We start from the raw sequence: 23808 nt of genomic DNA on the forward strand, positions 1-23808 counted from the left end.
GAAAAATGGAAGAACATAAGAGGAGGCAAGTGGAAAATGTGAAAACAAAGCTCAGTGAGTTATTGAGGGCATGTAAGAGAGTAAATGCCAAGGTAAAAATGCAAAAAAGTGTATATCTGAAACCATTAGGTAAAGCTATGTTCCTTTTGAATGTGTTAAAGAGAGACATGGGGGAGTGCAGGGTAGGGTAATGGTCAGTGCAAGCCCACTGAAAAATAACATAGATGAGATCTTGAGAGAAGATATGGAAAAAGGTTAGGCACTGAATCAATCACATTACTTAAATGAAGGATGCAAAACCAAAAAGCAGGCCCAGGTTTCATAGCAATTTGTTCTCTCCAAGACTGGACAGAAAGATGCTGGAATTTCCTGTCTCTAGAACCTCTCCTTGGCGAGCTACTGCAGTACCATTCTTTGGTACTCTCTTCTACATCTAAGCTTCCTGTAGTGTGCTCACCCAGTAAGACTTCCCCTCATACCAATTATATTATTTTTCTCTTCAAAACTTCAGTTCATCTATACTAGTTGAAATGTATTTAATAAATTACCTGTTATTAGTGTACCTAGAAAGTGCATCTCATACTTCAGATTAAGGAGTGTCTGATGCAAGAGAAGTTTAATATTTTTTCTCTATTGCTAGTACCTAGGAACAGCAGACAAGCATCAAATCTGGTTGTGCTGGCAACTGTATAGGCAAGTATTATAAATATAAAGGGAAGGGTAACCACCTTTCTGTAGACAGTGCTATAAAATCCCTCCTGGCCAGAGGCAACATACTGTTACCTGTAAAGGGTTAAGAAGCTCAGCTAACCTGGCTGGCACCTGACCCAAAGGACAATAGAGAACAAGATACTTTCAAATCTTGGGGGTGCGGGGTGGGGGAAGGCTTTTGTTTGTGCTCTTTGTTTACGTGTTTGTTCTCTCTTGGGACTGAGAGAGGCCAGACAGAAATCCATCTTCTCCAACTCATCCTAATCCAAGTCTCCAATATTGCAACCAGTATAGGTAAGCCAGGCAAGGCGGATAAGTTTATCTTTTGTTTTATGTGAATTTTCCCTGTGTTACGAGGGAGGTTTATTCCTCTTTTCTGTAACTTTAAGGTTTTGCCCAGAGGGGGATCCTCTGTGTTTGAATCTGAATACCCTGTAAAGTATTTTCCATCCTGATTTTACAGAGGTGATTCTTTTTACCTTTTCTTTAATTAACATTCTTCTTTTAAGAACCTGATTGATTTTTCATTGTTCTTAAGATCCAAGGGTTTGTTTGTGTTCACTTGTACAAATTGGTGGGGATTATCATCAAGCCTTCCACAGGAAAGGAGATGTAGGGGTTGGGGGGATATTTTGGGGAAAGATGTCTCCAAGTGGTCTCTTTCCTTGTTTTGTTTAAAACGCTTGGTGGTGGCAGCATACTGTTCAAGGCCAAGGCAAAGTTTGTACCTTGGGGAAGGTTTTAACCTAAGCTGGTAAGAATAAGCTTAGGGGGTCTTTCATGCCAGTCTCCCCATCTGTATCCTAGAGTTCAGAGTGGGGAAGGAACCCTGACAGCAAACAACAAAGAAGGCTGTCCCTTAGTTCAGATTGGTTAGAGTCTAGGGGATGAAATCCTGGCCCCACTGAAATCAAGGGAAAATTCCCAAAGACTTTAATGGAGCTGGGATTTCACCCTAGGTGTCAGTCCAAATACAACAGTTGGAAAAAGCAAATGTGTGAAGGATATTCATAGATTCTAAGGTCAGAAGGGATCATTCTGATCATCTGATCTGACCTCCTGTATAGCACAGCCCATAGAACTTCCTCCAAAATAATTCCTAGAGCAGAGCTTTTAGAAAAACATCCAATTTAAAAATTGTCAGTGGTGGAGAATCCACCATGGTCCTTGGTAAATGGTTCCAATGATTAATTACTCTCACTGTTAAAAAATATAGCTTTATTTCCAGTCTGAATTTGTCTAGCTTCAATTTCCAGCCATTGGATCTTGTTAAACCCATCTCTGCTAGACAGAAGAGCCCATTTTCAAATATTTGTTCCCTATGTAGGTTCTTATTGGCTATAATCGAGTCACCCCTTAGCCTTCTCTTTGTAAAATAAATAGATTGAGCTTCTTGAGACTATCATTATAAGGCATGTTTTCTAATCTTCAGTCATTCTTGTGGCTCTTCTCTAAACTCTCTCCAATTTATCAAGACTCTTCTTGAATTGTAGGCACCAGAACCAGACACAATATTCCAGCAGCAGTCACACCAGTTCAAATACACAGGCAAAAGAACCTCTGTAATTCTACTCAAAATCCCCCAGTTTATGCATCCCAGAATTGCATTAGCACTTTTGGCCAGTGTCACACTGGGAGCTCATGATCAGCTGATGATCCACCATGACCCCCAAATCTTTTTCAGAATCACTGCATCCCAGGATAGAGTCCTCCATCCTGTAAGTATGGCCCATATTCCTTGTTCCCAGATATACACTTTTAGCCTTATTAAAACAAATATTGTTTACTTGTGCCCAGTTTACCAAGTGATTTAGATCGCTCCAAATCAGTGACCTGTCCTCTTCTTTATTTAATACTCCCCCAATCTGTGTCATCTGTAAACTTTATCAGTGATAATTTTATGTTTTCTTCTAGGGCACTGATAAAGATGTTAAATAGAACAGGGCTTAGAAATGATCCCTGCAAGACCCCACTGGAAACAGGCCCTCTCTATGATGATCCCCCTTTTCAGTTACATTTTGAGACCTACCAGTAAACCAGTTTTTAATCCATTTAATGTGTGCCATGTTAATTTTTCATTGTGCTAGTTTATTAATTAAAATGTTGTGCAATAACAAGTCAAATGCCTTACAGAAACCTAAGTATGTTAACACTATTATCTTGATCAACCAAACTTGCAATCTCATCACAAAAATATCCAATTAGTTTGACACGATCTATTTCTCATAAAACCAAGTTGAGATGCATTAATTATATTACCCTCCTTTAGTTCTTTATTAATTGAGTCTCATATCAGCATCTCCATTATCTTGCCTGGTTCAATGTCAGGCTGACAGGCCTATAATTAACCAGGTCATTCTGTTTAACCTTTTAAAAAATTGGCACAATGTTAGCTTTCTTCCAGTTTTCTGGAACTTCCCTAGTACACCAAGACTTATTGGAAATCAACATTAAATGGTCCAGCGAGCTCCTCAGCCAGCTCTTTAAAAACTCTTGGATGAAAGTTATCTGTACCTGGTACTTTTAAAATGTCTAACTTTAGTAGCTTCTGTTTAACATCCTGCAGAGATACTAGTAGAATATAAAAGTATGTTATAACCATATGAGGAGACTACATCATCTGTTTTTTCTCCTAATACAGAATAGAAATATTTATTGGACACTTTTGCCTTTTCTTTATTATTATTGATAGTTCTACCATTTCCATCTAGTAATGGACAAATACCATTGTCAGGATTCTTTTAGTTCCTAATATATTTTTAAGCTCCATCTTATTGGTCTTAACTCTGCAGGCCATAGATTTCAACTTGTGTTCCTTAACTTTTTATAAATTTTCTACAGTTCCTAATTTCTGATTCATATTCATTACTATCAATTTCCCATTTCTTCTATTTGTTTTATTTATTATATATATATATATACACATATATATATATATATATACACATACACACACACACATACACACTCTGCCTTTGCTTCCATTCTATACCAGAGTGGTTTTTTAAACAACACAGCCATCTTCCACAATTGTGGGATTATGACTTTTCAGGCATCTAGAAAGGTGCCATATACCCAAATACCATTCACACTTTTCCTGATTAAATTCTTCCTCCCAGCTCATTTGTCCCATAATTATTTTCATCTTTGTGAGATGGAGTGTGGAGTAACAAAATGAACAGAGTTTATCAGAAAGAATGAAGTCTCAGCTCTCCAGTTGCCTCACCATTACCAGTTAATGGTAAGGAGATCATCATACACTTTATTGTTCTCCTTCTCCCCCAATCCTCCCACCCCTGCAGCTTAAAGTTGGCAAATGTAGGTATAATGATGCTTGGGTAAGCTGTGGACCAAACCCCAAATCTTAGAGCTGAACACTTATGATCTCTGGGGGATTCACATATAGTTCCTAATTCTGTGAATATAGCCCGTGAATAGTAAGTTAATGAAGGGGAGATTTACAGGCAAAAGTATTGTGTCTTCACCAACATTAATTCAGGGAAGTCTTATGGCCTGTGTTATACAGCAGGTCAAACTAGATGACCACAATAGTCCCTTCTGGCCTTATAATCTATAAATCTATGAAACACTAGCCCAAATCCTGCAAAGCTCTGAGCATTTTTAACTCCCATTGACTTAAATGGGAAGTTTTTCATCAACATCTTATGGCTTCTAGCATCTCATGGAATCAGACACATGTTGCCAGATATTAGGCACAAATTCACCTTTGTCACATAAAACCCAAGCACTGTGATTATATGCCAGTGTAGCCGTGAGGAATCCACCTCTGCAACCGAGGGCCAAGACAAAGAGCTGCAGTGCAGATTCTTGTAGCTACTTCTCTAGCCCATAAGCACAGAGAGTAGCTGCAACTCCACTGTCTGTGGCACTAAAAGCATTTGGATCCATGCCATTTGTAACCTCCAGCTCTACCTATTATCTGAACTGGGGTCATCCCAACACCACCTTGCATAGAATATCAGGGTTGGAAGGGACCTCAGGAGGTCACCTAGTCCAACCCCCTGCTCAAAGCAGGACCAATCCCCAACTAAATCATCCCGTCCAGGGCTTTGTCAAGCCTGACCTTAAAAGCTTCAAAGGAAGGAGATTCCACCACCTCCCTAGGTAACGCATTCCAGTGTTTCACCACCCTCCTAGTGAAAAAGCTTTTCCTAATATCCAACCTAAACCTCCCCTACTGCAACTTGAGACCATTACTCCTCGTTCTGTCATCTGCTACCACTGAGAACAGTCTAGATCCATCCTCTTTGGAACTCCCTTTCAGGTAGTTGAAAGCAGCTATCAAATCCCCCCTCATTCTTCTCTTCCGCAGACTAAACAATCCCAGTTCCCTCAGCCTCTCCTCATAACTCATGTGTTCCAGTCCCCTAATCATTTTTGTTGCCCTCCGCTGGACTCTTTCCAATTTTTCCACATCCTTCTTGTAGTGTGGGGCCCAAAACTGGACACAGTACTCCAGATGAGACCTCACCAATGTCGAACAGAGGGGAACGATCACGTCCCTCGATCTGCTGGCAATGCCCCTACATATACATCCCAAAATGCCATTGGCCTTCTTGGCAGCAAGGGCACACTGTTGACTCATATCCAGCTTCTGCAGAAAAGGACCTAGGGGTTATAGTGGATGAGAACTGCTGCCGAGCCATTCGGTCCCTAGTCTGTAGCGGTGCATTGGATTCTTCCGTCCTAAGTGCAGGACACTGCACTTGTCCTTGTTGAACCTCATCAGATTTCTTTTGGCCCAGTCCTCTAATTTGTCTAGGTCCCTCTGCATCCTATCCCTACCCTGCAGCGTATCTACCTCTCCTCCCAGTTTAGTATCATCTGCAAACTTGCTGAGGGTGCAATCCACACCATCCTCCAGATCGTTTATGAAGATATTGAATAAAACCGGCCCCAGGACTGACCCTTGGGGCACTCCACTTGATACCGGCTGCCAACTAGACATGGAGCCATTGATCACTACCTGTTGAGCCCGACAATCTAGCCAACTTTCTATCCACCTTATAGTCCATTCATCCAGCCCATATTTCTTTAACATAGGAGCCTGTGCAAAGCCATCATAGAGGTATGCAGAGAAATGTGGAGGATCACCTATGTGACTGCTCTGGCGATAGCTCTTCCCATACAGCCCTCACACTGGGTTTGAGCAGGGAACCTTCCAGAGGCCCTCTGCACCGGGGTCAATTTCCCCCAAATAGCAAAACTGGGGAATTCAGTTCAGTTTAAGTACTGCAGGGATCAATGATAAGGTAAGAACAGAACCAATGGCTGCAGAAGGAGCTTCATTCAGCCAACTCAGTAGGAAGGATGGCCACCCTGATACAAGACCTTGGTGCGAAGTGAGTGTTGTTAATATTCTGTAATACAGCTCCATAGACATGTAAATAACTAACAGGAGACTTCCTGGGAAACTGAGAGGCATGCAGGGTCCTCATAAAATCATAGACTATCAGGGTTGGAAGGGACCTCAGGAGGTCATCTAGTCCATCCTCCCTAAAGGTCTGTAAGTTGGCACAGAAGGAATTGTGACAAAAGCAGTCACATGTCTCAGCAACAGGGGACTGAGCAGTGGACCAGAATATTGTGGGGCAGGGATTTTTACAATGCAGATGACCCATGGGGCTGTGTGTTATTCACCTGAGTTTAAAAGTTGCTTCAACTTACTCGATTGACTTGCATTAGAAAAAATGAAAAGAGAGCTGGAAACAGCTGTGCGCTTCCTTGTTTCTACATCTATTATAATTATTTCCCGGGATGGGTGAACACAACTATGTTATGACTTGAAACTAGGGATGTGACAAATCACTGATTTGGATTCAGGTTGTGCAAGAGTCCACTGACTCAAAAGATATTTGTTTTCATTGACTATTGCTCCAAGAAATGTTGTGAATAAAAAAATCCTAGCTCTATATAATAGGCCTGATTTTCCAAGTGTGTTGAATACCCATAGCCCCCCCGGCACGACTCCAGCTGAAGATGTGGACGGTCAATACTTCTAAAAATCAGGCCCTCCATGTTTAGACAATACATTGCTAAAGAAAAACATTGCTAATATGGTAAACACCGATATACCAAAGTGAAAATCAATCCTTGAAATAGCACAAAAAATGCTACCTAGACACTATATACAAATTAAGGCCTCAAGTAAGGCTCAGCCCTGCACTGAGGGCGATGTGGAGACCTGTGGCTCCAGTGGAATCCTAGATGCCTCCCATTCCCAGCAGGGACGTCCCTGTGCAGTGATGAGTGAGCCTCAAAGGTGTCACTGGCCCAGTTCAGATGGGCACCCTATGTTTTTGATAGCTTGTCTGAACCAACTGGTACCATAGGTGCTGAAACTAGGGATGCTGGGGGGTGCAACACCCCTTGGCTTGAAGTGGTTTCCATTTTATATAGGGCTTACAGTTTGGTTCAATGGCTCTCAGTTCCCCTCCTTCCCACTAAACAAATTATTCCCCCAGTCTGGGAGTGCAAAGCTGTGCATGAAATCCAACATTAGGCTTTTTGTGAGGTTTCCAGTACTCTCAACTTCTGATAAGGACAAAAGTAGTTCGACAGCAGGCCCTCTAGCAGTATTTCAACATTTCTGCTGCCAGGGGAATCTTGCAGTTCAGATGCAAACAAAACAATCAAAAATAAAAAAGACCACAACATTTTTTGAACCTAAGCGAAGGTTCAGTGTTGAGTTCGTGCAAAGCATTGAGGGGTGAGGCTACTTCTTATTTTGTCTTAATGGATGCTTACAAATATTCTACTGTGGGGGTCAGATCCTCAGCTAGTGTAAATAGGCATAGCTACAATGAAATAAATAGAACTGTGACTATTTACACCAGCCAAGACCTGGTCCAAGGACTTCTCTTCAGCTAAATCTATGCAATCTAATATTATATGTGAGTCTTTATAGCCACAATGACTCAGATTTACCCCAGCATTAACTGAGGACACCATACTGATCATGAACTTATTACAAGCAGATGGGTGAGGTAAGGGTAAAAGGCAACACTCTAATTACAATTACTTTGAATTCTCAGCTTTGTTAGACAGAAAACTTACATAATGACTTCACATCCATCAGCCAGGGGATTCAAAGTCACTTGCTGATGGATGTGAAGTCATTATGTAAGATGTCATTAAAAGACATGTAATCCCTATGGACTGAAGCTATCAAGGGTTGGGAGCTCACCCCTGACATCTGTTCATGAATAGAGGAAAGAGTGGATACAAGCTCTCGAGGGAAAGGAGATTTCTGCCACCATCTATTGGTGAACAGGGGAAAGAACAGAGAAAAGGTTCATTTGCATAAGCTTTCTACCCAGAAATCCTCCAAGTGACACACTGGGGAGTCACAATAGGATAGACTCCAAATGTGTGGGGTATGGGACTGAACTGCCAGAGAAAAATGGAAGGAAAAGGGGCTTCTACCTTGTGACAAGGACTCTTCTCAAAGGTCCTATATGCCACTGATCGGCCTCCACTGAAGACTCTGTGAGGAGACAATGCACAGCTGACTCCATAATGGAAGATGATGTTGCAGAAGCTGAAGAGGGTAGTAGCAGAATTGCGTGAACTCTGGTGAGGCCCTCTCTACCCAACACCAATTAAACTGAAATCAGTACTGGTGGGTTAAGTGGAGGCACCTCAGGAATGGACCAGGCAGCATTTCCTTTAGGGGTTGGAGACAGGCCTGTCCAAGTGCACTTGCAGACTCTGGGACTGTGCTACTCACTGACACCAAACCGTAAATGGGGTGTAGCAGACGGGAAAGGGTGGAAGTGACAAGTTAAAGGACATTTGTTTATCAGACATTCACATCATCAGGTGGGAGACTAAATTAAAGGAATACTGCCAAAGATACCATGAGGGTGGGTGTTTTTCAAGTTGATGCTGTGTTCTGTTTCCCCCCATAAAGTCTTTGCTTGTTTCTTACACAGACTCAGTGCTTATGAGAGGGGAAAGTAGTACCTGTTAAGGGCACCCAGGAGAGGTTTAGTTTTATCCACGTGTCCGAGAGTGGGCTTGAGCCAGCATTGTGTGTTAATTTTAAGAAGAACCCCTACATATTTGAATGCAGCCTTTGTTGCTCCTGACAGAACATGGGTGGTCAAAGGGCTCCAGAAAACTGAGCCTTTTCCTAACACTGAAATATTTTTTTGTGTTGAAGCTCTTGGTTTCATTAGATTTGTTCTTCAAGGTAGTGACTCTGCTATTCAGTGTAGCTTTGAGCATGTTGTTAGCATGCACCAAATAAGAATAATAATTAACAAGTGGGCATATGCTTTACTGAGGCTGGATGGGTATTGTCTCCTTTGTATGTTAAATCCTGCCCTCTGAGGAGTGGGGAGAGAAAGGAACAAGAGGTTCTAAAGTGGAACGAGAGACAGAATTCTGCAAAGAATGAATTCCTTTCTACTTTAGAGCTAGATTCTGATTTTAGGCACAGCTTGCACCAGCCTAGGAATAGTCCTGGGTCAGGCACTGTGTCCTGAGAGTCAGGCCTCGGAGCTGGAGCAGAGATCAAGCCAATGTGGGATCGGGACTGGGCAGAGGGAACTGCTGGAATTGAGATCTGGGGACAGGTCAGAGTCAGAACTGAGATCACAGTTCATGGACAAGCCAAAGCAGTAGGAGCCCAGGACTCTATCTGGAGTCCAGATAGAGGCCCAAGGTTGAAGCTGTGTGGTCAGAGTCCACGGGGGCCAGGAGGCAGAGACCAGGCTAGAGCTGGTCAGTAACAGGGATGGAGCAAAGTCAGAGTAGGGTAAGGACAAGACTAGAACAGGGCCTGGGCAAGGAACAGGGACTGGGTCAAGCGCAGGCTGGGAGTCTAGAGAGTCTGCTATTCTGCGAGGCAGCAGAAATGTCTTTGAACGGGTTGCATAGACTGATCTTGCAGCTTTGGAGGGGTTGGGGAAATACCTGGGCCTGGGGGTCAGCTGACCCAGTCTCTGCTCAGGGATAGGATGTTGTCATTTGCCTGAAGTCTGAGTCACTACCAACTCTTTGATAAGGGCAAGTCAGTGCAGCTGAGTTGTGGTCACTTGTCTGAGGGATGACTCACTGCAGCTCTGTCGGAGGGGCAGATGAGCAAGCAGCCCTGGTTTGTCTGTGCGTTTGCCTCACATCAGGTGGCATTACATTTAAGACACACATCTGAGTCACAAATTCTTCCCTGCTTCCTCTTTGCTTCTAGGGGTAAGGAGTTATAATTTACTGCTGGCCTAGACCACCAAAAAACGACTATTCCTTTCTAATGGCTCAGCTTTATTGGTCAGCAAGTATAGGAGGTGGGTAGGTGTGGAGACAATGCTGCATCCATTCTCTGCTCCTCTACATACATCCACTTACTCCCTTCCTGGAGCAGGTATCACCCCTCTTACTCCAGCTCATCTGGGCCCCATGTTTCGATGGCCTATGTACAGCTTGTCATAAATATAATGGGAAGGGTAAACCCCTTTGAAATCCCTCCTGGCCAGGGGAAAGCTCCTCTCACCTGTAAAGGGTTAAGAAGCTAAAGGTAACCTCGCTGACACCTGACCAAAATGACCAATGAGGAGACAAGATACTTTCAAAAGCTGGGAGGAGGGAGAGAAACAAAGGGTCTGTGTCTGTCTGTAGTCGTCTTGGCCGGGGATAGACCAGGAATGGAGTCTTAGAACTTTTAGTAAGTAATCTAGCTAGGTATGCTTTTTCGTTGTTCTCAGATCCAAGGGTTTGGGTCTGTGGTCACCTATGCAAATTGGTGAGGCCTTTTTACCAAACCTTGTCCAGGAAGTGGGGTGCAAGGTTTTGGGAAGTATTTTGGGGGGAAGGACGCGTTCAAACAGCTCTTCCCCAGTAACCAGTATTAGTTTGGTGGTGGTAGCGGCCAGTCCAAGGATAACGGGTGTAATATTTTGTACCTTGGGGAAGTTTTGACCTAAGCTGGTAAAGATAAGCTTAGGAGGTTTTTCATGCAGGTCCCCACATCTGTACCCTAGAGTTCAGAGTGGGGGAGGAACCTTGACACAGCTGTAAAGAGGTTCTTACTCCTTTGCATGGGTATGGATTCCATGCCTGAATCCAGCTTTTAATGTTTTAAATACTTTATTGGGTTAAATGGAGAGAACCTGCTAATAAAAGAGGTTTCTTGGCTTTAGAACTGCATGTACTATTAAGCTTTTTTTGGTGAGATCCTGATCCTTGTGGGGAGGAGATGAAACACCAACACCACCTTGAACTCTCTATAGCAAATAGAAGGGTTTTTTTGCACTTCAGAGGTCTGTTGTTGTTTGCATGTCTCTCTCAGAAAACATTCATGTTAATACAGAACATTTCCCCTTTTAAGCACCCTGAAGCTGATTTCTCATCTATGAGGCTGTAAATTACTTTTAGAGGTTAATTGTAATGCAAATCTGCTCATCATGGGGTTCCAGCAACCAGAAAAACGTGAAAATATTCCCTTCTCCAGAAGCAGAGGCACATAGGACAACTTTCCATTTCTAAAACCACTTTGAGAGGATTATATGCCATATGTTTTCTCAGACGTAGCACATTAAATGTAAGAAACCTCCATTAAATGCAGCGTTAAGGTTGCACAATTACAATGTAAAAATGTCAAGAAACGTAAATGTTAAAGCACTCACAGCAACGTTAATGGGCCCATTTTGCATCTCCTCTATATTGGATGCTATGCATTTAAAAATGTAGTGTCCAATTCTGCAACCCTTTTTCTTATGAATAGTTCTTACCCCTGCAGTAGCCCTGTTGACTCATATGTGTAAGATTTTCAGTATCAGCACCAAAACCAACAATATTCAGTTGCAAGGCATTCATTTAATAAGAAAAACAGGGACAGCAAACACTACGTGCTGTGGGCCAGATTGTGATGAAAATAGCAGATTTCAATGAATACATCTTGCAGTCTTCAATATATGTTTGCTATTAACAAACGTAATAGTTATTTCTTATGAGCTTTATTCAGGACAGATTCAGTTTATGCTAGATTCAATTTACGCTGCACCACTGATACTTCCTTCATCTCCTTGCTATTTCCAGGTGCATCGCTACTGAAAATATCCTACTCAACTCACTCTGGTCCCTCAATGCATGGCTTCAGTTGTACGGGGAAACTTTGCCTGAAACCACTATGGCTTATTGCTAAAAGCAGCCAAGTCAGCAGGCTTAGCTTAACCAAGGCAGGAGGGGGGGCGGTGTCTTTGGGTGCCACAAAGAGGGCAGCTTGACCCCACGTCCTTCCTGAAAAGAATTGTGTTGAAGTGGCTGATACATGCATTTTAGAAGAGCAGTTTGTGCCCCAGGAATGTCTATTGGGGGCCTCAAGGCTGCAAACTCTGGAAAAACCCACACCTGGTTAATCAGTAATCAGAAGGAACCTTTTTCTGGACCACTGAAACTGCTTGTAACAAGCTTTCTTTAAGGGACTTATCTAATGTATAAATAAGGGGGGAAGTTTGAGGTAGTTGGACTCTTTTTGGACTCTCCCTCTGGATACATCTTGCAGTCCCCACCGGCAGACGGAAGATTTGGCCACCGGAAGCCTGCCGCTGTGCCACTCGAGAGCCCTACTCAACTCTGGTAATTATCAAGGGTTGGGGGTGTTTTACTAACCTTTTGCGGACATGTGTAGGTAAAGTTTAGCTTTAAGTGAAAGCACTTTTGTGTTGTCCTGTTTGTGCCAGCCATCTATCGGTCGGACGGCCTTGTCTCCCCTGCTTTATTTCCTGATACCACCTGGCACAGAGTAAAAGTGACCAAGAGCTTTGGGTTGAAAGAACCCCGGGTAACAGTCACCAATAGCACTACCCCTGTGAGCCACAGTGGGATGGACTGGCTGTGGCAAGCACTCACTCCTGCCAAGCTGTGCCTCACTGGGGTGGGGGAGGCGGCGTGTGTCTGCAGGAGGCATTGTGCCCCAGTCAAAGGAGTACCACTCGTTTCATCTTTGTAGAGGCTAATGCCACAATTGAATCTAACCTTGTGGAGTCCTTGCACTTGGAGGAACCTAGAGGAGTGCGGGCAGGTCTTTAGAGGGCAGGTCTTTCTGCTCGCTACTTTTCCTCATGCAACTAGTAATAAAGAGTCTTTCTTAAGACAGCAGGACCAAGGTTAGTTGAGGGGCCTTGCATTACATTGGCTGTCAACATTCCATCATGTTGCATATTCCTACAAACAGTTGATACTATAGTGAAGGGATGTAAAAACTCTGCTGGAATAGGAAGAGGACAGATTGTTTTTGGCTGTGTGGTTTTCTGCTTTTATGTTCTTATAAAAGTATTCTTAAAAGTCTTTAAACTTCAAGGTCAATATGAAATCAAGGTCCAACCGAGGGCCATGAGATGAGAAGCAGCAGAGCTGTCTTTTCATGTGCACTAGTGTAGCTAGTTTAGGGAGACAGTTCAAAAGATTTCAGCTGTGGTCATGAGCAAGCAGGGGACTATTAACATGCAAGCGTATGGTTCTGATTTAGATGAAACTAAGCGATTTAGTATAGTACCTTGAAACTATAAAGAGCAACAAATTTCAGTGAGGTAACCACAAAATTTAAAGTGACAAAGGATTAGTTTATATACTATTATTACCCTTCACTAGAACATAATTTCTATCTTTTCTAATTTTGTAAGCAAGTGTAACCCTTCTCCTAGGCATTCCTCTTAACACTACAAAACAGAACTGGTTTGAGCCCCCACCCAGTAATCTGGGAAACCTTAACACCACCCTGGGCACATCTAAGAGGCAATACTTCACCACTCACAAGCACTGAGTCTGCGTATAACAAAGGATAACTTTTATTAAAAGGGAAAGATAACCCAGCATTAATTTGGGAAAACGCCACAACCACATTCAAAAGCATACAACTATAAACACATCTGACCTCAGAGTATGTTGGGCAGAGTCTATTTCCCACCTCGTGGTGGGAAAGTCCAGTGACCAAATATCCCTTTAACACATCACTCCCCCTCTCCCTATGCTGCACCCTACTCACAATTGGGGATCATGGGCTAGTGAAGACCTGAGGTTCGGAGATGCATTTATAGGGGTTCACCTCCCACCCTTGTGTGTGGGAGGCATTAAGCAATGCCTCTGCTGCTGCCACTGTTTCTCTCTTCCATGTTCTCAGGTTCCATCACTAACCATGGGTGGCAGGTGAACCCTAGGCCCCAGAGGTTAGTTCCTGGCCCAGCTTCTGCCTGAGGCCCACCACTCCCAGCAGACCCCAGAGCCTGCCCCTCCATCCGCCCATCCCCAGGCCAACCGAGCACCCCCAGTCCACGAGCACCAGGTGGGCGGCATTCCCCCTCCCTGTCCCAAAGTGCCAGGCAGGTGGTGCACCCTGCCCAACCCCAGAGTGCCCCCCCCAAGCCCCAGAGTACAGGCCGGTCCCCATTACCCCCAGCCTGGGTCCCCAGCCACAGGGGGAAGAATCCTCCCCAGCACACTACTGGGAAGCAGGAAGGGGCTTGGAGGCAGAGCCTGGTCAGGGACATACAAGGCTGTTTGAGGAGGCTCAGCCTTCCATGGCCTTTGATACCTGCTACTCACATCACTAACCCAGCTCTTAGTGACTTCAGCAAGTAGACGGGAACCTCACTTCCAGCGCAATTGCTGTGTTACCTTTCACTGTAACACTGTCCCCACAAAAAGTCTAAGGCTGAATCCCTAGACCTGCTAAGCAGTCACATCAGCTCCAGGAACCACCAACCAGTAATAAGGACTCTGAACTGAGTCTAATTAACTCTGTTTTTAAGCACTAGAGAGGAGCAGATAAAATGATGTCTAGAACTCTTTAGGCAAAGTCCACAGCACCACATAGAAACACCCGTCTCCATCCACTTTTCACTTTGTTTGGATTTGGCATCCTTATCCCAGCTTAGCAAGTGAGATTCAGTTTAGGGTGACCCCTCTCTCAGTCAGGGCATGTTAAGAACAGTTCTGCTACCCTTTACTCATACAATAAGGATAACACATCATTAACCCTGCATTCAAATAACTAGAGTGATTTGTAACCCAAAACCAGCCAAAATTGATCATTTTGGCAAAGCAGCTCCATGAGGCTGTGCACGTAGGCAGAGTAGGTGTGTCTATGCAAACATGGACTACTCCTACAGGCTTTCACCCCCCGTGCTTCACTAGAAGTCATGGGAGAGCTCATTCAGACCCTGCTTACACAGGCAATATGAACCCATTGTTAATCTTCAGGTATTAATACACAGAATTTTTTGAGTGCTCATAGCAATGGAAGATTCAAATAACTGAATTATAGGAAGGTAGCTTATCTACCAACTTATGGTCCCGTCAGATAATGATACCATCTAGGGCTCATGTGGAAATACTGGGTTTGTAATATGGAAGTTGTGCAGAGCATTGTATTTTCAGTGAAGTGAAGCGCCTAGAGCAATTGACAGATCATTTTTTATTTTTCCAATGTAAGAGGGTGCCTGTGTGTGGACATTATGGGAATTTCATCACCCCGACTGGCTCTCACCCACCAGCACTCAGGTCTTTTTTTCCAGAGTTGGGTATATACGCCACATTTTTGAAAGTGTCCACCAAATATGGTTGCCCAACAGCAGAGAGCAAGGGTCAGATTTTCTGAGGTGTTGAGTACCCAGAATTTCTGTTGAAGTCAATGGGCACTACGGTGCTTGGAACCTCTGAAAAATTGGGGTTTTAAGGGTATCTAAACTAATTCACTGTTTTCACTGCAGCCTCCAACTCCAAATGACACCTCAGTATTAACCTGCCTGAACAGGACGTCAAGCAGGTAACAACTGTCAAATACTTGGGAAACATCACAGACAGCGCCAGAGGATGCTCAAAAAATACAGACTTACAGCTGCTGCCGCCATGTCTCAGGCCCTTCAGTGGCCTCTGTGAAGATGTCATGACATCAAACTTGCTACAAAGCTGCAGATCTGTAGAACCCAGTGTGACAAAGCTCTGTCCTTGCCTCCATGGGTCCCGCATTTCCTGGCAGATTTTGCTAGCCTCAGAGGCTCACTGTGACCCTCCACATAACCCTTCTCTCTCTAGGGAGAAGAGTCACAGTCTACTGACCCATTGTCATCATAAGCCAACAAGGGTGGTGAGGAGAAGCTATCCTCCTTTGCACAGTCTCTGTTGTCTCCCAGTCTCAGTGATTAATCAGGGGGCAAGGGGCGGATGGGGGAGGGGAAGAGCCCAGGCCCACCCTCTACTCCAGGCTCCAGCCCAGGGACCCTAATAGTATCAGCTACGGTAGCTGACCTTTTAGAAACATGACATGTACAATTCCCTGGGCTACTTCCCCCACACAGTAGCCCTCACTTCCTCAAGCACCACTTCACCCTTACCTCAGGGCCTCCTTCCTTGTGCCTGATATGGTGTGTACTACTCAGCCTCTCCAACAGCACAACTTCCTCCCACAGCTCCTGACATTCATACCCACCTGACTAACTGGGAGGCTTTTAACTAGTTTCAGCCAGCCCCTGATTGGCTTCAGGTGTCCCAGTCAACCTAGCCTTCTCCCTGCCTTCTGGAAAGTTCTTAATTGGCCCCAGGTGTCTTAATTGACCTGGGGCAGCTGCCATTTCACTTATCCTGGTACTAGGGATTTGTTTAGCCTGGAGCTAATATATCTATCTCCCACTACTTTTCCATAGCCATCTGGCCTTGCCCCGTCACACCAGATTATACCAACTTAATTGTACAGCAGTGAAATGTAGGTGCTGAGGAAGGCTGAAGATCACCAGATTGATATTTTCAGTTCTCGTTGTCTTCATCAGCTGCTTCAAAATAAGTAGCAGTACAAGATCAAAAATGAAGATATTTGAAGCTGAATCCTACAACCGCATTTGTTTGGTTTCAATGGCTTTCTCAGTACAGACATATGATATGACTGATGGAAGACAAATGAATTCCAAAGAGTGTTTACCAAGGACAAAAGCTACATTGCTGTCAGTCACATGGCTTCCAAAAGGTTCAGTGGTGCGATAAGATTGCCAGTGATGTACATAAACTGAATAACTAGCTAAGTCCTTAAGGCTAGAGATTGATCCAGGTGGCACTCGATCTGCAAGGAAGCTATGTCCCTTTGGGATTTGCCACGATGATGATGAGAAGGGGCTCTAAAGCTGGGTATCCAAAATCTGAGACACCTTCAAATCCAGACTCCAGCGAGAAACTGCTGAATTGGAATTCATTTGCAAATTGGATACTATTAATTTAGGCTTAAATAGAGACTGGGAGTGGCTAAGTCATTATGCAAGGTAGCCTATTTCCTCTTGTTTTTTCCTACCCCCCCCCCCAAGATGTTCTGGTTTAACTTGGATTTAAACTTGGAGAGTGGTCAGTTTGGATGAGCTATTACCAGCAGAAGAGTGAGTTTGTGTGTGTATGGGAGTGGGGGGGATGTGAGAAAACCTGGATTTGTGCTGGAAATGGCCCACCTTAATTATGCACATTGTAGGGAGAATGGTCACTTTGGATCTGCTATTACCAGCAGGATAGTGAGTTTGTGTGTGTGGTTTTTGGGAGGGGGGTGAGAGAACCTGGATTTGTGCAGGAAATGGCCCAACTTTATTATCATGCACATTGTGTAAAGAGTTGTCACTTTGGATGGGCTATCACCAGCAGGAGAGTGAATTTGTGTGGGGGGGTGGAGGGTTCTGTGTATACATAAAGTCTGCTGCAGTTTCCACGGCATGCATCCGATGAAGTGAGCTGTAGCTCACGAAAGCTCATGCTCAAATAAATTGGTTAGTCTCTAAGGTGCCACAAGTACTCCTTTTCTTTTTTCTAAAAATCAGTGGACACTTTACAAAATATGGTCCCTAATTAACAAAAATGAAATAATACTCTTTCCTACTGAATTTATTAAACCTGAAATCTGTTTTCACAGTAATTTCTGAAAGATACATCTTTCTGAATTTGAGTCTAATACATCATTCTGTGACTAAGTACACCTGGTGAAGTAAATCGTTTCTATTTAAAAGGAAAATGACTTATTTTATTATTCTTAACATTTACACACAAGTTGGAAGAAATCTTTAAAAGCGACCTTACAATATTAAACACCAAAGAAATCCCTTGGTAAACCAAGGGTGACCAGATCCATATGATTGGTATATGATGGATTAAGTGTCCTATGTTCAAACGTTGTGAGACAATAATGTAATGTTATGAAGATGGTATTTTACTATGACTCAATCACACAGAGCAAAGTAATCTTGAATGAGAGGAATTTACAACATAGCCTTTTAATGAGGTACTGAGCAGACTCAGATCCCTCAGAACCAATGAGACCTGCTCTATAAAAGAAAGTGAACTGGAAGCACTTACATTTAGTTTATGGGCATTACCCAGCATGGTTCCCAGAATTGCCCAGAAAGGAGAGACTCAGCAGCAGTTACAGCTGCTGCTATCAGCAACAGGAGGGCAGCAACAGGGTGGCATATAACAACTTTGCAATGAATGCATGTAATAAGGTTTATTTTGGTAGATTCATCAAAGTGTCAGTGTTTTTTAAATAATTGTTCAATACACGCTAAATACAGTGCATTTACTTCTTTGTCCTCAGGCCCAAATCCACAAAAGGACTTATGTTTTACAACACTTAGTGTTGCAGCACCCAGTGGAATCTGCAAATCCTGAATTAGATGCCTAGCCCTATAATTCAGGGGGGAAGATAGGAATCTAAAAATGCAATCCACAAAAGCCAGCAGTGTAGGCAGGAAGCTGCCTAAACTAGCCAATGGCAGATGCCAAGGAAAGGGATGTGGCAAGCCCCATCAATCTCAGGGGAGTTAGGCACCTTGGTCCGGGCCAGAGGGAAGTGCCTATCTCACTTGGGATCCACAGCAGGGAGAACCGTCTCCCAGAATCAGGCACCTAAGCTGTTTCTTCCAAGAATAGTGGTGGTGTATGCCTCACTCCACACAAAATGGCTGAGTGTGGGGTGGAGGAAAAGGAAGGTTTCCCTTATAACCTTTCACCCAGTGGTGAGGTTACTCACTCAGGATGTGGGAGACCCCCATTCAATTTCCCCACATACATGCACCCCGTGGTGAGCTGGAGCCGGTTCCCACCGGTTCACTCGAACCAGTTGTTAAATTTAGAAACCCTTTTAGAACCAGTTGTTCCGCGAGTGACAACTTGTTCTAAAAGGGCGTCTAAATTTAACCGGCCAAAAGTGGCGCCTCCAGGGCTGGAGCACCCAAGGAGAAAATTTGGTGGGTGCAGAGCGACCACTCCCCCCACTGATCACATCAAAAGTGGCACCTTAGGCACCGACTCCCTAGGTGCTCCGGTGCTAAAGCACCCGTGGGGAAAATTTGGTGGGTGCAGAGCACCCACCGGCAGCTCCCCACCCCACCCTCCTGGCCCCAGCTCACCTCCACTCCGCCTCCTCCCCTGAACGCGCCGCCCCACTTTGCTTTTCTGCCCCCCCCCCAGGCTTCCCGCGAATCAGCTTTTCGCGCAGGAAGCCGGGGCGGGCTGAGAAGCAGGTGGCGGCTTTGCACTCAGGCCCAGGGAGGCAGAGGTGAGCTGGGGCGGGGGGCGTGAGGAGGGTTGTCCGCACCGCAGCAGGTAACCCCCCCTGGGGGGGCACAGGGGAACCACTCCCAGCCCCAGCTTGCCTCCACCACCCTCGGCCTCAGTGTGAAGCCACCGCCACCTGCTTCTCAGCCCTCCCAGGCTTCCTGCCGAACAGCTGATTCGCGGGAAGCCGGGGGAGGGGGCGGTGCAGTCAGGGGAGGAGGCAGAGGTGGTGATCTGGGGCTGGGCACAGGGTGGGGAGCTGCCGGTGGGTGCTCTGCACCCACCAAATTTTCCCCACAGGTGCTTTGGCACCGGAGCACCCAGGGAGTCTGTGCCTAAGGTGCCACTTTTGATGTGATCAGTGGGGGGAGCAGTCACTCCCCCTGCTCCCGCCCAGCTACGCTCCCCCGCCTCTAGGAGCCAGAGGGACCTGCTGGATGCTTCCTGGGAGCTGCCCCAGGTAAGCACCACAGGGACTCCCCACCTCGCCTCCTGGCAGGTCCCTCTGCTCTTAGGGGTGGGGTGGGCACCCACTACGGTGTCCCATGAGACCCTTCTGCCCAGTTCTGGGGGCAGTCAGGGGACAGGGGAGGGGGGTGGATGGGGCAGGGGTCCTTGGGGGGGTGTCAAGGAACAAGGAGATTTGGATGGGGCAGGAGTCCGGGGGGGGGGGGGTGTTCAACGACCCCCTCATGGGGTGAGGAGGGAACCAGTTGTTAAAATTTTGGCAGCTCATCACTGCATGCACCTGATGAGAAAGGGGTTTCCCACCTCTCAGGTGTGTGCCCTAACCACTGGAATGTAGTCATTCTCACTCTCACTCTCTCTTTCTCTCTGGCCTAACACATATTTAATTATTTATACATAGTGGAGCAACTGCAACTGGAAAGAATACCAGAATATGCCATAGTACAGTGGTTAGGGCACTCAACAGTTAGGGCACTTCTCATCAGGCAGAAGGGGGAACTGAATTGAAGTCTCCCACTTCAGTTCCTTTACCGCTCGACTAATAATAATAAAGGAGGTCCTCCTGTTCATTGTGGTATGGTGTTCGGTGTGCTCTGAGCATGCCAGCTTGGGTCCTGAGGTAGGTGGGTCCACATCTAGATTCACTTGGTTTCAGAATCCTGCTGAGGCTTAGGCATCAGATAGGTGCTAGTTTTCAGGACTGAGCATGCACATTGCTGCCTCAGAGGCAGAATCTTAGGCACCCTAGGGACTTTAATGGTGGAAATTTAGGCATGTCTGGGGTTAGATGGCAATTTAGCAGGGATTTTGAGAATCTGGAAATAAGGTGTAAATTTTTAATGGTGGGAGTAATTAACCATTGAAACAATTTACCAAGGGTCATGGTGGATTCTCCATCACTGATCATTTTAAAATCAATATTTGATGCTTCTCTAAAATGTATGCTCTAGAATTATGTTAAGGAAGTTCTATGGCAGTGTTATGCAGGAGGCCAGGCCAGATGATCACAATGGTCCATTCTGGCCTGAGAATCTATGAATCTCAGTAGCACCCAAAGGAGGACTTAGGCACCTAATGTGGGAGTTAGGTACCTATGTCTTTTTGTGGATCGAGGTCTCAGTAACTTTGCACATATGTGGAATTGTGTACAGGAGAATATAAAAATGACCATACTGGATCAGACCAATGGTCCATCTAGCCCAGTATCCTGTTTTCCAACAGTGGCTGGTACCATATGTTTCAGAGGGAGTGAACAGAACAGAGCAATTTATTGAGTGAGCCATTCTCTGTTGACCAGTCCCAGCTTCCAGCCATCAAAGGATTAGGGACACCCACAGTATTGGCTTGCAGCCTTGACCATCTTGGCTAATAGCCATTGATGGACCTATCCTCCGTGAACTTATCTAGCTCTTTTATGAACCTAGTTATACTTTTGGCCTTTTCAACATTCCCTGATAACAAGTTCCACAGGTTGACTGTGCATTGTGCAACGAAATACTTCCTTATGTTAGTTTTAAACTTGCTGCTTACTAATGTTATTGGGTGATCCCTGGTACTTCTGTTATGTGAAGGGGTAAATCACACTTCCTTATTCACTTTCTCCATATTCATGATTTTATAGACTCCGCTCCGCCGCCACCCCTCAGTTATCTTTTTTCACAGTCCCAGTCCCAGTCTTTATAATCTCTCCTGATATGGAATCTGTTCCACATCCCTAATAATTTTTGTTGCTCTTCTCTGTACTTTTTCCAATTCTAATATTTCTTTTTTGTGTGTTACTGAGCAACCAAATCAGCATGCAGTATTCAACGTGTGGACATATTTTCTGTTTTATTACCTATCCCTTTCCTAATGGTTCCTAACATTGTTAGCTTTTTTGACTGCTGCTGCACAATGAGCAGATGTTTTCAGAGAAATAGCCACAATGACTCCAAGATCTCTTTCTTGAGTGGCAACAGCTAATTTAGATCCCATTATTTGTATGTATAGTTGGGATTATGTTTTCCAATGTGCATTACATTGCATTTATTAACACTGAATTTCATCTGCCATTTTCTTGCCCCATCAGTCAGTTTTATGAGATTCTTTTGTAATTTCTTCGTAGACAGTTTTGCACCTATCTTGAGTAATTTTCTATCATCTGCAGACTTTGCCACCTCACTGTTATCTCTTTTTCCAAACCATTTATGAATATGTTGAATAGAACAGGTCCCAGTAGAGTTCTTTGGGGAACCCCACTATTTACCTCTCTCCATTCTGAAAACTGACTGTTTATTCTTACCTTTATTTCCTATCTTTAATCAGTTACTGATCCATGAGAGGACATCCTTCTTATCCCATGACTCCTTACTTTGTTTAAAAGCCTTTTGTGACAGACCTTGTCAAAGGCTTTCTGAAAATCCAAGTACACTACATCCACTGGATCACCCTTGTCCACATGTTTGTTGGCACCCGCAAAGAACTCCAATTGATAGAGGCATGATTTCCCTTTACAAAAAGTTGTGTTGACTCTTCCACAACATATTATGTTCATCTGTGTGTCTAATAATTCTTTTGTTTACTACAGTTTTAACCAATTTGCCTGGTTCTTAAGTCAGGCTTACCAGCCTGTGTCAGGATTGCCTCAGGAGCCTTTTTAAAAAATCGGTATCACATTAGCTATCCTCCAGTCATCTGGTACAGAGGCTGATTTAAATGATAGTTTACATACCATGATTACTAGTTCTGCAATTTTATATTTGAGTTCCTTCAGAACTCTTTGATGACTAGCATCTGGTCCTGGTAACTTATCATAGTTTAATTTATCAATTTAGAATCATAGAATCATAGAATATCAGGGTTGGAAGGGACCCCAGAAGGTCATCTAGTCCAACCCCCTGCTCGAAGCAGGACCAATTCCCAGTTAAATCATCCCAGCCAGGGCTTTGTCAAGCCTAACCTTAAAAACCTCTAAGGAAGGAGATTCTACCACCTCCCTAGGTAATGCATTCCAGTGTTTCACCACCCTCTTAGTGAAAAAGTTTTTCCTAATATCCAATCTAAACCTCCCCTACATGCTTGTTCCACAACTTCCTCTACTGGGACAGTTCCTCAGATTTGTCACCTAAAAAGAATAGCTCAGGTGTAGGAATCTCCCTCACATCCTCTGCAGAGACAACTGATGCAAAGAATTAATTTAGCTTCTGTGCAGCAGCCTTGTCTTCCTTGAGTGCTCCTTTGGCACCTCAGCTGTCTGGTGGCCCCACTGATTGTTTGGCAAACATCCTACTTCCGATGTACTTAAACTTTTTGCTGTTATAAACTTTTTTGTTGTTTTTGCGTCTTTGGCTAGTTGCTCTTCAGTTCTTTTTGGCCTGCCTAATTATACTTTTACACTTGACTTACCAGGAGTTTATGCTCCTTTCTGTTTTCCTGAGTAGGATTTAACTTCCAATTTTTAAAGGATGTCTTTTTGCCTCTACACACCTCTTTTACTCTGTTGTTTAGCCATGGTGGCGCTTTTTTGGTCCTCTTACTATATTATTAAATTTGGGGTATACATTGAATTTGAGCCTCTATTATGGTGTCTTTAAAAAGTTGCCATGCAACTTGCAGGCATTTCACTCTTGTGACAGTTCCTTTTAATTTCCATTTAACTAGCCTTCTCATTTCTGTGTATTTTCCTTTTTGAAGTTAAATGCTACAATGGTGGGTTTCTTTGGTATATTTCCCGCTACAAGGAGGTTAAATTTAATTACATTCTGGTCACAAAAACTGAGTGGTTCAGCTATATTTACTTCTTGGACCAGATCCTTTGTGACACTTAGGACTAAATCAAGAATTGCCTCTCCCTTTGTGGGTTCCAGGACTAGCTGCTCCAAGAAGCAGCCTTTTATGGTATCTAGAAAATTTATCTCCACATCCCATATTGAGGTGACATCTTTCCAGTCAATATGGGGATAGCTGAAATCCCCCATTATTACTGAGTTTTCTATTTGTGAAGCCTCTTTAATCTCCCTGAGCATTTCATGATCACCATCCTGGTCAGATGATCAGTAGTATATTTGTACTGCTATATTCTTATTATTCAAGCATGGAATTTGTGTCTAT

Source organism: Lepidochelys kempii, chromosome 1, assembly GCF_965140265.1.
Source record: "Lepidochelys kempii isolate rLepKem1 chromosome 1, rLepKem1.hap2, whole genome shotgun sequence".
Lineage (NCBI taxonomy): Eukaryota > Metazoa > Chordata > Testudines > Cheloniidae > Lepidochelys > Lepidochelys kempii.